Below are 12,932 nucleotides of genomic sequence, written 5' to 3'. Positions count from 1 at the left end.
GGAGCTTTAGTATTTCCTTTCTTACCACTTCTTTCATTTTAAGATTCAACCGGCGTTGATGATCACGAACTGGTTTAGCATCTTCTTCCAAATTAATTTTATGTTGACAGAGAGTGGGACTAATGCCCTTAAGATCATCAAGAGTATACCCAATAGCAGCACGATGCTTCTTCAGAGTTTTCAATAATCTCTCTTCCTCATGCTCTGAAAGCTTAGCACTAATAATTACAGGATATATATTTTTCTCATCAAGATAAGCATATTTAAGAGTATCCGGTAACGGTTTAAGCTTAAACACGGGATCTCCCTTGGGTGGAGGAGGATCCCCTAGGATTTCAATAGGTAAATTGTTTTTCAGAATAGGTTCCTATTTAAAGAATACTTCATCTACTTCTCTTCTTTCATTCATAAACATATCATTTTCATGGTCTAGCAAATAATGTTCTAAAGGATCACTAGGAGGTACGGCAATAGAAGCAAGACCAATAATTTCATCCTTACTAGGTAATTCTTCTTCACGGTGTTATCTACTAAATTTAGAGAAATTAAACTCATGAGTCATATCATCTAAACCGACAGTAACAGCATCCCTTTTGCAATCTATGGTAGCATTAACAATGTTCAAGAAGGATCTACCAAATATAATGGGGCAAAAGCTATCTTGTGGGGAACCAACAACAATAAAATCGGCAGGATATTTAGTTTTCCCACACAAGACTTCAACATCTCTAACAATTCCCATTGGTGAAATAGTATCTCTATTGGCAAGCTTAATTGTGACATCAATATCTTCCATCTCAGTAGGTGCAATATCATGCATAACTTCTTTGTATAAGGAATAAGGTATTGCACTAGCACTAGCACCCATATCACATAAGCCATGATAACAATGATCTCCAATTTTAACAGAAATAACAGGCATGCCTACCACAAGTCTAGGTTTATCTTTAGCACAAGGTTTAGCAATTCTAGCAGTTTCATAACAGAAATAAATAACATGCCCATCAATATTATCGGACAAGAGATCTTTAACAATAGCAATATTAGGTTCAACTTTAACTTGCTCAGGAGGTGTATATGTTTTAATATTGCTTTTACGAACTACTATTGAAGCTTTAGCATGATCCTTTATCCTAACAGGGAAAGTTGGTTTCTCAACATAAGAAGTAGGAACAAGAGGATCATTATAAGTGACTGATACGTCTCCAACGTATCTATAATTTTTGATTGCTCCATGCTATATTACCTACTGTTTTGGACATTATTGGGTTTTATTATCCACTTTTATATTATTTTGGGACTAACCTATTAACCGGAGGCCCAGCCCAGAATTGCTGTTTTTTGCCTGTTTTAGGGTTTCGAAGAAAAGGAATATCAAACGGAGTCCAATCGGAATGAAACCTTCGGGAACGTGATTTTCTCATCGAATACAACTCAGGAGACTTGGACCCTACGTCAAGACACGTAACAGGAGGCTGATACGTCTCCAACGTATCTATAATTTTTGATTGCTCCATGCTATAGTATCTACGGTTTTGGACTATATTGGGCTTTATTTTCCACTTTTATATTATTTTTGGGACTAAACTATTAACAGGAGGCCCAGCCCAGAATTGCTGTTTTTTTGCCTATTTCAGTGTTTCAAAGAAACGGAATATCAAACGGAGTCCAAACAGAATAAAATCTTCGGAAACGTGATTTTCTCACCGAACGTGATCCAGGAGACTTGGACCCTGCTCCAAGGAACAAAAGAGGCGGTCACGAGGGTGGGGGGCGTCCCCCTAGGGCGCGCCCCCTACCTCGTGGGCCCCTCGTTGCTCCTCTGGCATACTTCTTCCTCCTATATATACACACGTACCCTCAAACAATCAGAAAGGGAGCCAAAAACCTAATTCCACCGTTGCAACTTTCTGTATCCACGAGATCCCATCTTGGGGCATGTTTCGGAGCTCCGCCGGAAGAGGGCCGTCATCACGGAGGGCTTCTACATCATCCTTGCCCCTCCGATGAAGTGTGAGTAGTTTACCTCAGACCTTCAGGTCCATAGTTAGTAGCTAGATGGCTTCTTCTCTCTTTTTGAATCTCAATACAAAGGTCTCCCCCTCTCTTGTGGAGATCTATTCGATGTAATATTCTTTTTGCGGTGTGTATGTTGAGACCGATGAATTGTGGGTTTATGATCAAGTCTATCTATGAATAATATTTGAATATTCTCTGAATTCTTTTATGTATGATTGGTTATCTTTGCAAGTCTCTTCGAATTATCCGTTTGGTTTGGCCAACTTGATTGGTAGTTCTTGCCATGGGAGAAGTGCTTAGCTTTGGGTTCGATCTTGCGGTGTCCTTACCCAGTGACAGAAGGGGCAGCAAGACACGTATTGTATCGTTGCCATCGAGGATAACAAGATGGGGTTTATTTCATATTGCATGAATTTATCTCTCTACATCATGTCATCTTGATTAAGGCGTTACTCTGTTTTTAACTTAATACTCTAGATGCATGCTGGATAGCGGTCGATGAGTAGAGTAATAGTAGTAGATGCAGAATCGTTTCGATCTACTTGTCATGGCCGTGATGCCTATATACATGATCATGCCTAGATATTCTCATAACTATGCTCAATTCTGTCAATTGCTCAACAGTAATTTGTTCACCCACCGTAGAATACTTATGCTCTTGAGAGAATCCACTAGTGAAACCTATGGCCCCCGGGCAAGTATCGGGATACCGACGATCGAATCTCGGGCAAGTATCGTACCGATAGACAAAGAGAATTGTATACGGGATTGATTGAATCCTTGACATCGTGGTTCATCCGATGAGATCATCCTGGAGCATGTGGGAGCCAACATGGGTATCCAGATCCCACTGTTGGTTATTGAACAGAGAGTTGTCTCGGCCATGTCTGCATGACTCCCGAACCCGTAGGGTCTACACACTGAAGGTTCGATGACGCTAGGGTTATAGGGAAAGTATGTACGCGGTTACCGAATGTTGTTCGGAGTCCCGGATGAGATCCAAGAAGTCACGAGGAGTTCCGGAATGGTCCGAAGGTAAAGATTGATATATAGGAAGTATGGTTTTGGCCACCGAAAGTGTTCCGGACATCACCGGTAGTGTACCGGGACCACCGGAGGGGTCCGGGGGTCCACCGGGAGGGGCCACGGGCCCCGGAGGCATACATGGGCCAAGTGTGAGAAGGGACCAGCCCCTAGGTGGGCTGGGGCTTCTCCCCACCAAGGCCCATGCGCCTAGAGAGAAGAGGGGGCAAACCCTAAGGGCAGATGGGCCCTAAGGCCCATGCCTGGTGCGCCTCCCTATCCCCCCCACTTGGCCGCCACCCCAGATGGGGATCTAGGGCTGCCGCCACCCCTAGGGAGGAAACCCTAGGTGGGGGCGCATCCCTCCCTCTCCCCCTATATATAGTGGAGGCAAAGGGGCAGCCCAACACATGAAGTTCCTCCCCTGTTGGCGCAGCCCTACCCCTCTCCCTCCTCGTCTCTCATAGTGCTTGGCGAAGCCCTGCTGGAGTCCCGCGCTCCTCCACCACCACCACGCCGTCGTGCTGCTGGATGGAGTCTTCCCCAACCTCTCCTTCTCCCCTTGCTGGATCAAGGTGTAGGAAACGTCACCGGGCTGTACGTGTGTTGAACACGGAGGTGCCGTCCGTTCGGCACTAGGATCATCGGTGATTTGGATCACGACGAGTACGACTCCATCAACCCCGTTCACTTGAACGCTTCTGCTTAGCAATCTACAAGGGTATGTATATGCACTCTCCTTCCCCTCGTTGCTAGATTACTCCATAGATTGATCTTGGTGATGCGTAGAAAATTTTAAATTTCTGCTACGATCCCCAACACATAGGTGCTGAGAAGGAGAGACTAGAAATTTCAGGTCCTTTATTGCTGCTACAGTTATGGTCTTGGTCCCGTTTGCCACTTGGTCGCCCTAAAGTTATTTTTGAGAAGCCCAAAGAAGGAGAGGAACTTGATGAAGAGGAAGAAGAACAAGAAGTACACTTGGATTATAACCCTGTTTTTGGAGCAAAGTGGTGTGCTGCACATTCGTTTGATGTCCCTCATAATGCTGGTATTGCATTCTCCTCACCAAATTTGTGTTGGCATCATTTGTTTTATGACAAACAATTTTATTAACTTGCAAATGAAATATATAGGTACTGAATATTATCGAAATCAGATTGACTTGATTCGAGAAGGTGCAGTTGGTTGGCAACCATATGATGATCTTCTGGAGCAGATGCCGTTTGAAGTTCATCAAGATTCTAATTGGTGCTTTGCTAGAGTACCACTCATGCATTTTTGGATTGTGGAGTTCCACTATCCATATAGGGTGATGCGACAATTTGGATTAAGACAACCCATTCCCCCTTCTCTTCCACGTGGCGAGGCAGAGGTTCAAAAACTTCGAAAAATTAAACATTCTGCAGGAAAATCGCATAATTGGGAGGAAGTCCACGCCAATTATGTTCAAGAATACAACCGTGTTGATGCAAGAGTGTGGCCAGACGATGTTCCCTTCGATGAAGCTAGTTTACCTGATTACAGACATTGGTTCCATCAAAATGGTATGTACACAGTATTCTTCGATTCTCAATGCTTGGGCAGCCTAGATAAACCTATCCCATATCCTCGAGATAGCATCGAATGGACTGGCTACATGCCTAGTGGTCCGCCACTGGCTCGAATTGTAAGTGTGTGTTACATTTTTCATTGATTATTTACAACATATAGTAATAAATGTGTCATGCAAGATTTGTTTTGTCACTTGCAGGGGTTACGCGAGATAAAGAATGCCGCATGGGGTATTAAATGTGTTATTACTAGTGGATGCAAGAAGATAGGGAAAACTATACTGAGGTCCTGTGTAGGAAATTTGTTGGATTTTAACCTGGAGCCTAGGCTGCAAAGCATGCTTACTGAGGCTAGGTTACCACTGAATATTGAAGATATTCCATCTGATGAAGAGGTTTCTGATATTGCTAACCCACCAAGCCCCCCAAAAGAGAGCAACTCCGATGTGTTCAATGAATGGATATACTCCGGCAAAGGTTTTACAACATACCTTAAGGCTGGTGAAGCGATGAGAGATGGGGAACCGACAACACAAGATGTAGGTCAAGTTACCCAATAAACCAACTCGAATGAGCTTGGTAGAGCTAGTAGGCTTGCATAAAGGAGTTCGTAGCGACTAGTTGGTTAGAATGGCCATCTCTAGAGCGACCTGGAGGGGTAGCTGACCAAATCTTTTTGTATTTGGCCCAAAAAAACAGTTCAGGAATTTTGTTTCTGCTATGGCAGATATGTATTGTAATAGTTCCCCAAAAAAATATTTGTTACTCCTTATTTCATAAGTTCATCTCGAGTATAATTTTGTTTACAAAATGTGGTACCACAAATGCAAATCATCAATCATGTCCATCCTTGATTGTATTATATGCCTTTCTAGTTACTCCACCTCTTCTCTCTGGATGATGTGCTCTTCCCCTGACATGTCCTCTTTCCATTGGATGATGTGCTATTTGGTTGACTCGGCCTCTTTCCTTTGGAAGATATGCTCTTCGCTTGACTCGGTGGAATGGTCTGTCTCTGGCTAGACGATGTACCTACAGTGAATGCAACAAAGTAAAATTACACGAAAATAAGTTCACATATACACCAGTACCACAAAACTAGTTTAGATACCTGCTAGATTATTGTCTGTTGTCGAACGCCGGGCTTGGTGTCCCATTCGCCTTCCTTGCATTTCATCCATGTACATTGGAATTCTTTTGTGTTGACGCCGCCCAAGATTTATCAAATTCTCATCAGGAACAATAATCGGGCCACTATATGTTGGCCACTCATTTTGGTTTCCGTAAGGATAAAATTGTCCAGCCCATGTGTTTGCAAGTACTTCAGAAGAGTAATATGGATGAACTATTTGATTTTCATTTAGATTCCTATACTTGCAAACAGCAAGCAAATGGGCACATGGCACACCGGTTAGGTTTGGCTTTAGGCAGTCACAAGATGGAGTAGTATTTGGTTGAAGAGTGACCTTGTACTTGAAGTCCTTATGAATAAAAAGAACATGATCCTCGTTGCGTAATGGAACCCTCTCATTGTCAACCTTGACCTCAAATATTCCAACTTCATCACCATACAAAATAACATGCATATGTCCTGCCTTGTGCTCCTTTTCACCAATAGTTTATCCACCCATTCGGACCGTTGCTTGCCTTCGTCAACCAAGTTATGAGCACTTCGCCTTCTTTCTACAAACCACTCCATGCACTTTGAAAATGTCTCCTCCACAATTGCTGCCACTGGTAGCCTTCGAGAAAGCCTGAACACATTGTTTAAGGACTCGGGCCCATTGCTTGTCATGATCCCACAACGGTAACCCCCATCCTTGCATTGAAATACCTTCTCAGGTTTATCTTTCTCATTTTTATCTTCCTACAAATACTTACCGCACTTTCTAAGATATGTCATTGCATCGGGACAAGTATGTTCAATAGATGACATGCCCTCCTCAAATCTACGAGGTTTCTTTTTCTTTACTGCCCACTTAAATATTTTCAAAACATCATCATCACGAAAAGCTTTGTACAAATTCTCTGCGACATGCTGAGAGCAAAAACGATGCACACACTCACCAGCACTTTCATTCCAACCAAGGTGCGGCTGCTTAAACACCCATTTGATTGCTTTGTGGCGATCTGAAATCACACACATGAATTTTCCAACACCAATTACCTCCCTTCGCAACCATCTCATGAACCAACCCCAGTTAGTTGCGTCCTCTTTCTCCACAATGGAAAATGCAAGAGGTATTAACTTGTTGTTAGCATCATATCCGCAAGCCATTATCAATCTGCCCCTGTATCTTCCTGATAGAAATGATGCATCCACACTTATTACTGGTCGAAGGTGGGGAACTGTTGCAATGCAAGGTCCAAATGCCCAAGCAACACATTGAAATTCTCTATGCCCTTCTTGTGCCACGGGTTTCAATAGAAGAACATACTTTGTACCTGGATTTTTAACTCTAATAGCCTCGAGGAATGGGCTGAGAAGATTGTATGATCCTTCCAGCTACCAAACAGTTGTGCTATAGCCTTCTCCCTTCCATGCCACAACTTATTATATGATGGTTTCACATTTCTGTAACGTTGTCTCACCAATGCCCGCACATTTTTTATACTCAACTCCAGGCCATCCTTCAGTGCTTCACGGATCACATCTGCCACTATAGAGGCCGATAACTGAGAATGGTCAGTTCTATTAGCCGGAGCACGACAAGTGTGAGAATAAGGACACTTCCTTATTTGCCAATATGAACCAATTTTCGTTGGTGTTGCATACAGCCTCCACATGCAGCTATCATCAATACACTCTGCTACAAGTTTAGATTGACTGCTTGTGCTGTACTTCACTTCTAAGTTTGCGTTTATGTGAAATTCACCAATCGCAATTTTGAGGTGCTCTGTTGAATCAAAACTCTGATGCTTTGACAATGGGCTCTGAAAGCGTTTCTTACATCCAAAAAACCTTCATCTGCTGTCGGCTCCGTTAGTATAGATATGTCACTAAAGGCTCTCACACCATTTTGTCCACATCTATACATGAACGGAAATGCATTAACATGATGCGCAACTCTTGGTTCTGAATCTTCGTCTGAACTCTGGCTCGGTGCGGCATCAGAATCATGCTCATCGTCATCATCATGTCCCGTCAAGTGCTCCTCTGGATCTGTACCCTCCTGGTCAAATGATTCATTAACAGTACTTGTTGGCAAATCATTTGCCATATTACCATGAGTGGAAGATGGAGCATTTTCCCTGTAAAAATCAGGACCACGTGTATTACTATTTGAGAAGGAATTAACAGATGTTTGATGCAATGGTGATTGTATTTCACTTCCATACCTTTGTGATTGCCTTTCAATTATTGGTATGCTGCTTCCACCGCTGACTTGGCTCAACATGTCTTGATTTGGCGTGAAATTAACATATAACTCTATCACTTGCCACGTTGTCCGGGACTTGGTCTTCTCAAAAATCATGTTCCACCCTCTTTCCTCATATAATGGAATTAATTGAAAATAATGTGGTCCGGGAGATCCAATATCATAACGAGCTTGGATATTCAGGTTGTTTTGAGCACCGACGTTAACATGCCCAAGCCCTCGACATGTCTCACTCTTGATGTCTTCAAAAGTGGTTTTCTCGCATGCTGAAAATGTTAATTTCGAAGGAACACTATACTCCACACCCATGGATCCATGTTGCACTTCACCATCTACGTAAACCAGAACGATTAACATGTTCTTATACTCACCTACAAACAAGAATGTGTAGGAAGTGAATAACCCAATTTTAAATTGATCTACTATAAACTGACGATTGAAAATTTGGCTTCTCATGAACTAGCCAATTAAGAACCATAACCCAGGAACAACAATCCAATAATATATAAAGTATCCACTTGTAAATCATTGAATCAGTTGTATAGACGATTCAAACAAGAAAGATGCACTAGGATCGTAGAACAACTAACATGAATCAACAACAAGATCGATTGGAGGATCCTAATGGAGAGTGGGTGGTGGGACGATGCCACCCCTTAGTGTTGTCGGCTGCGGGAGGGTGCTTACCGTACGTCGTGGTCAAGGATCGACGACTGCATGCATACTAGGGTTTATAGCCCATGGAAGTTCCATAAGTCAGCACGAAACGACCCGGTTTAGTCCGATCTAAGGGGTAGGCCAACGTCTTAATTGGACGTGGCTTGCCATAGCGTCCAGGCCTGGACGCTGGACGCTGTCTACAATAGCATCCGGGGCTGGACGTTGTCCTCAATGGCGTCCTTCCTATTTTTCAAATTTTCGCCCACCTTTGACTAGTTTCAGAATTACTGAATTATTAATTACTATTAATAAAAAATTCGGCGTATAGAGCATATGATCGGTGTGAAAAATCAATTCGTCTTTCAAAATATATGTAAGCAAGTAATAGAAAGTGGCACATTGGCCAGACCTACATGCGCGTCCATTGATGTATCGAGTTCGAATCTCACCATGTGCCTTTTCTTTTAGCAAACGTGGGGCATTTGCATGATTAAATATAAAGCAAGGGGTTTTCTGCAGAAGAACATGCCACATTGGCCCTTACAAGCAGGCCCCGCGTGTCAGTTTCCTTATGAAAAACGGTTTGAACGTGGACCAGCTGTATTTGTTGCGGCCAGCCCCAGACTTTGTATCTATCTGCAAAAAAAAAAAAAAACGTAAAGTGATACCAACGTGCAATTAACTTACAGATATGAACGGATCATGTTCTGAGAAATAGAAAAATCGCGTTTATTATCTTTATGATTCTGTGCTTTTAGCGTCCTCTTAAACTTTAGTATCTTACTTTGCCGGGACTGCGAGCCCGCTAAACCTAAATGTTATGTGGTTGTGGAGTTTCGATCCGGTTGGATGCTGCCTAGTGGCTTTATTAATTTAAAGTCGGACGCTTCGTGCGTCTACGTTCCAAAAAAAAAATAGAAAAATCACACTGGGCTATTCATCCATATAGCATATGCATATAGCTAAATCAGACTATTGCGAGTATTATCCGGAGGAAAAAAAGGGTACTGAAGAAATCAATTGAATTAAATAAATCACAAAAGATGCCCATGGTTACCGGTGCACACCTGATCAGAACATTCTTTTACATTATCGTCAAATCTTGATTATAGGATCGCCCATTCGGAACAAAAAGAAGGTGAAAAACAAACCGATCTTGAATAGTGTTTAGCACCAACTTAATCTCAAGTGAGCCGATCCAATTTTGATATACCATCGCTCGCCAATATTGTTTAAACTAGAAATATTCCACATGGATTTATCAGAAAATATGAATGCTATTGCATATCCCTTTGATCAAGTGGTGGAGTGATCATTTTAGAATTACACAGAGTGTTATACTCCCCGTTAGTGCGACACTTGACCATCCATCCACATTGCATCTACGTGGCTAAGTGGCTCAGGCTCATGGATTAGAGTAGTAAACCGTTGACATGGAGAAACAACAGAGGATGAACATCTGTGTCTGCTTGCTGCATGGTGGATTCCTGACTTGCTGTAGATCGCTTAGCAATAGGGCAGTAATCTGCGCCGGTGCGCCGGTCGAAAGTTTCGGCCGGTCGCACCGCAGCAGCCCGATTTACCTCTGTATTAACCGTCAGATCTAATCCTCACCAAGTCAACGCAGCTCATCTCTTTCTCCGCTGGTGTACACATCTAGCCGTCATTGATGAGCGAGGAACCCAGACTCGAAGCATCACCGGGCTTGGCCGCCCCCGGCGCCGGTCACCGCCCTCGCTACCGGTTGCCGCCCTCGCCGCCGGTGGCGACCCGTGTTTCATGCTGGCTTGGCGCATGCAGCAGCGTGTGAGCCGTGTGCTCCGGCGATGGTCACAACTCCGCTGCGACGGGTCGGAGCTGCGGCGGCGAAGATCACTGGACGCGCGCCCTCGAAGACGAGCTCATGTCTGAACCGAGGAAAGGCTTGAACGGTCGCACACCCTCTGTGTTGCAAACGTTGTTAAAAAGGCTTCAACCCCTGGATGGAAAAGCTTCAAGCCCTAGATGGAAAAGCTTCAACTGGCACTGTGATTCACGAGGAGATAGAACCGCTAAAGCAAAATGCTTCAACCTTAGATGAAAAAAGTTTCAACCAGATGATAGAGAGAGCTTTAACCAAGGGCTGCTCAAAACAAAAAAAAAATTACACAAAAGCTTCAACCATGGACGGAAGAAGCTTCAACCGTGTATGAGAAAGTTTCAATTATTAAGAAAGAAAGCTCCAACCTGACACCGCAACCAGAGAAAAGTTATGTGTTGTAGCAAAACGTGACGCCGGTCATAGCAAAATGCTATGCCGGTTGTAGCAAAATCTATGCCGGTTGAAGCATGTAGCAAAACTGCAGTGTTTTGTCATCTTCTTCCACCTCCAGTCGTCGCTGGTTGAAGTTTTTTTTTTTTTTGCATCGGTTGTAGCTTTCTAGACCGCCCGTTGCAACATCACGGGGGTGTCTCCCATGGTGCTCCCAGCTCGCCGTCCGCCTCGAGCTTGTAAGCCATGGGCAGGGACGAATCCAAGGGGGGACGAGGGGGGGCGAGACCCCCCCTAACAATCTCATTTTACTCGGTAGCGATTAGCAGGTCGGCAGAAAAAAGTGAATATTTAGCTAGTATCGCCCCCCCTGAGGCCCCCTGACCACCTGAAGCCCAACAAAATCACAAAGCCCATCCTTAACACGCCGCAGGAAATAGCCCAGCACGAAGGGACACCGTCAGATCGTTTGATTTTCCGTCGTCCGATGCCTGTCGCCAAGGTCTAGCTGTCTAGGGTAATTCCTGACCAGCGCCGTTTCAATCTGAGTCCATGACCAAGGCCGTTTCAATCTAAGCTTTAGGGCAATTCATGATCATCAACGTATCAATTTGAGCGGAGAATCCTTACTTGGACGAGATCGCGTCTAACGCGAACGAGGGCCATCTTTGCGCGGACGCGCGGCCGGCCGGCCGCGCAACCAGTTGAGAGAAGCGGCGACCAAGGAAAGGGTTAGGTTAGTCTGTTTCTCACTCATTGATTTGTCCTTGCTTATGTTTCTAAATCAGATTAATGGATGCCTTCAGAACTACACAAATCGAATGGTAGTAATAACTGTATAAAAGTAAAAGATTGGGGATATATCCCTGTACCCATTGGACAAGCTTTTGCATTGTTTGCCCCATCCAATACTACATTGTTTTAGTTCATTAACAGGTGAATTGCTTTGGCATTTGCTTGATGGTAACTTTTGATAAAAATTAAACTTGCTCACAGCAGAACATGTTTTGACAAAGATTTAGTTCGTTAACTAGGTTGTCTCTTCAAAAAAAAATGAGTCTCTGTACTAGAGGATTTTTTTTGCCCCCCTATGTTCAAATCCTGGCTCCGTCCCTGGCCATGGGTAACTTGCATGTGAGTTCGCAGGTGATGCCCCCTGTCATGGTAGCACCGGTGCCCAGCCCGATCGCGCGTGCGGCCATGGCTTATGTGCGCGTCGACTCAAACCGTGGCAGCAAAACACGACGCCAATTGTAGCTGAGTGGGATGCCGGTTGTAGCAAAATGTGACACTGGTTGTAGCACGTAGCACAAAACACGGCGTTTGCAGTGTTGCTCGGAACAGCGCCGCCGTCCTTGCAGCTCGCCGTCCTCGCAGCTCGCCGTCACCACGCTCGCCATCCATGATGGCAGCTCTCCTGGGTACCGGTTGCAGCAGGAAACGACATGGTTCCAGCTTCCGCCGAGGCCGGTGAGCGAGGACGGCGAACGGCAACGAGGACGGCCGGTGCGGGTGGCCATCGGCGATGAGGACGGCCGGCGAGGACGGCCAACTGAGGCAGGGACCGGCGAGATGAAAGAGAGAGAGGAAGCAGCGCAGCCGCGTGGGGCATTTAAATGGCGAGTGATTGGTCGGCCCTGTCAGCCTCGTGTCCCCGCCACGCGGAAAGGCTGGCCATACGATGGGAGGGGATCGCACGGGTCGCGCGCGACCGGCCGAGTAGTTCGGCCGGCACCCCGGCCTCAAACGTTTCCCTTAGCAATACATCTATACACCTCACGTTGCGTTGACAGACCGCGTGCCACACAGGAGAACAACAAAATATATCAGCGTAAGTTACGCTAACTACTGGGTGCCACATCAATGGAGTTTTTACCCAGCGTGCAGCAATGAGTCATCAGCACTATGGCATTTCCCAATGAATCCTAGTCCTAGCTCAAATTAACAGCAACACCACATTTCGAAAGGAAGCCTCCTGATCATATTTCCTTGTACTACTTGCTAAGACAGTGTGGTTTGCTGTTACTACCATATATAGTGTGCCTG

At 44.7% G+C, this 12,932-nt stretch overlaps 1 long non-coding RNA gene across 1 annotated transcript; it reads left to right on the top strand.

The window, feature by feature from the left end:
• The first annotated feature begins 3,869 nt into the window (after window positions 1-3,869).
• Window positions 3,870-5,371, top strand: LOC147983262 (uncharacterized). The gene is made up of 3 exons (XR_015614950.1): window positions 3,870-4,093; window positions 4,179-4,711; window positions 4,796-5,371. It is a non-coding gene; the product is annotated as an uncharacterized LOC147983262 (long non-coding RNA).
• The last annotated feature ends 7,561 nt before the right edge of the window (window positions 5,372-12,932 follow it).

Source organism: Triticum urartu, chromosome 2A, assembly GCF_056163025.1.
Source record: "Triticum urartu cultivar PI428250 chromosome 2A, HENAU_Tu73, whole genome shotgun sequence".
NCBI classification, from domain to species: domain Eukaryota; kingdom Viridiplantae; phylum Streptophyta; class Magnoliopsida; order Poales; family Poaceae; genus Triticum; species Triticum urartu.
This window is presented reverse-complemented; position numbering and strand designations above follow the sequence as displayed.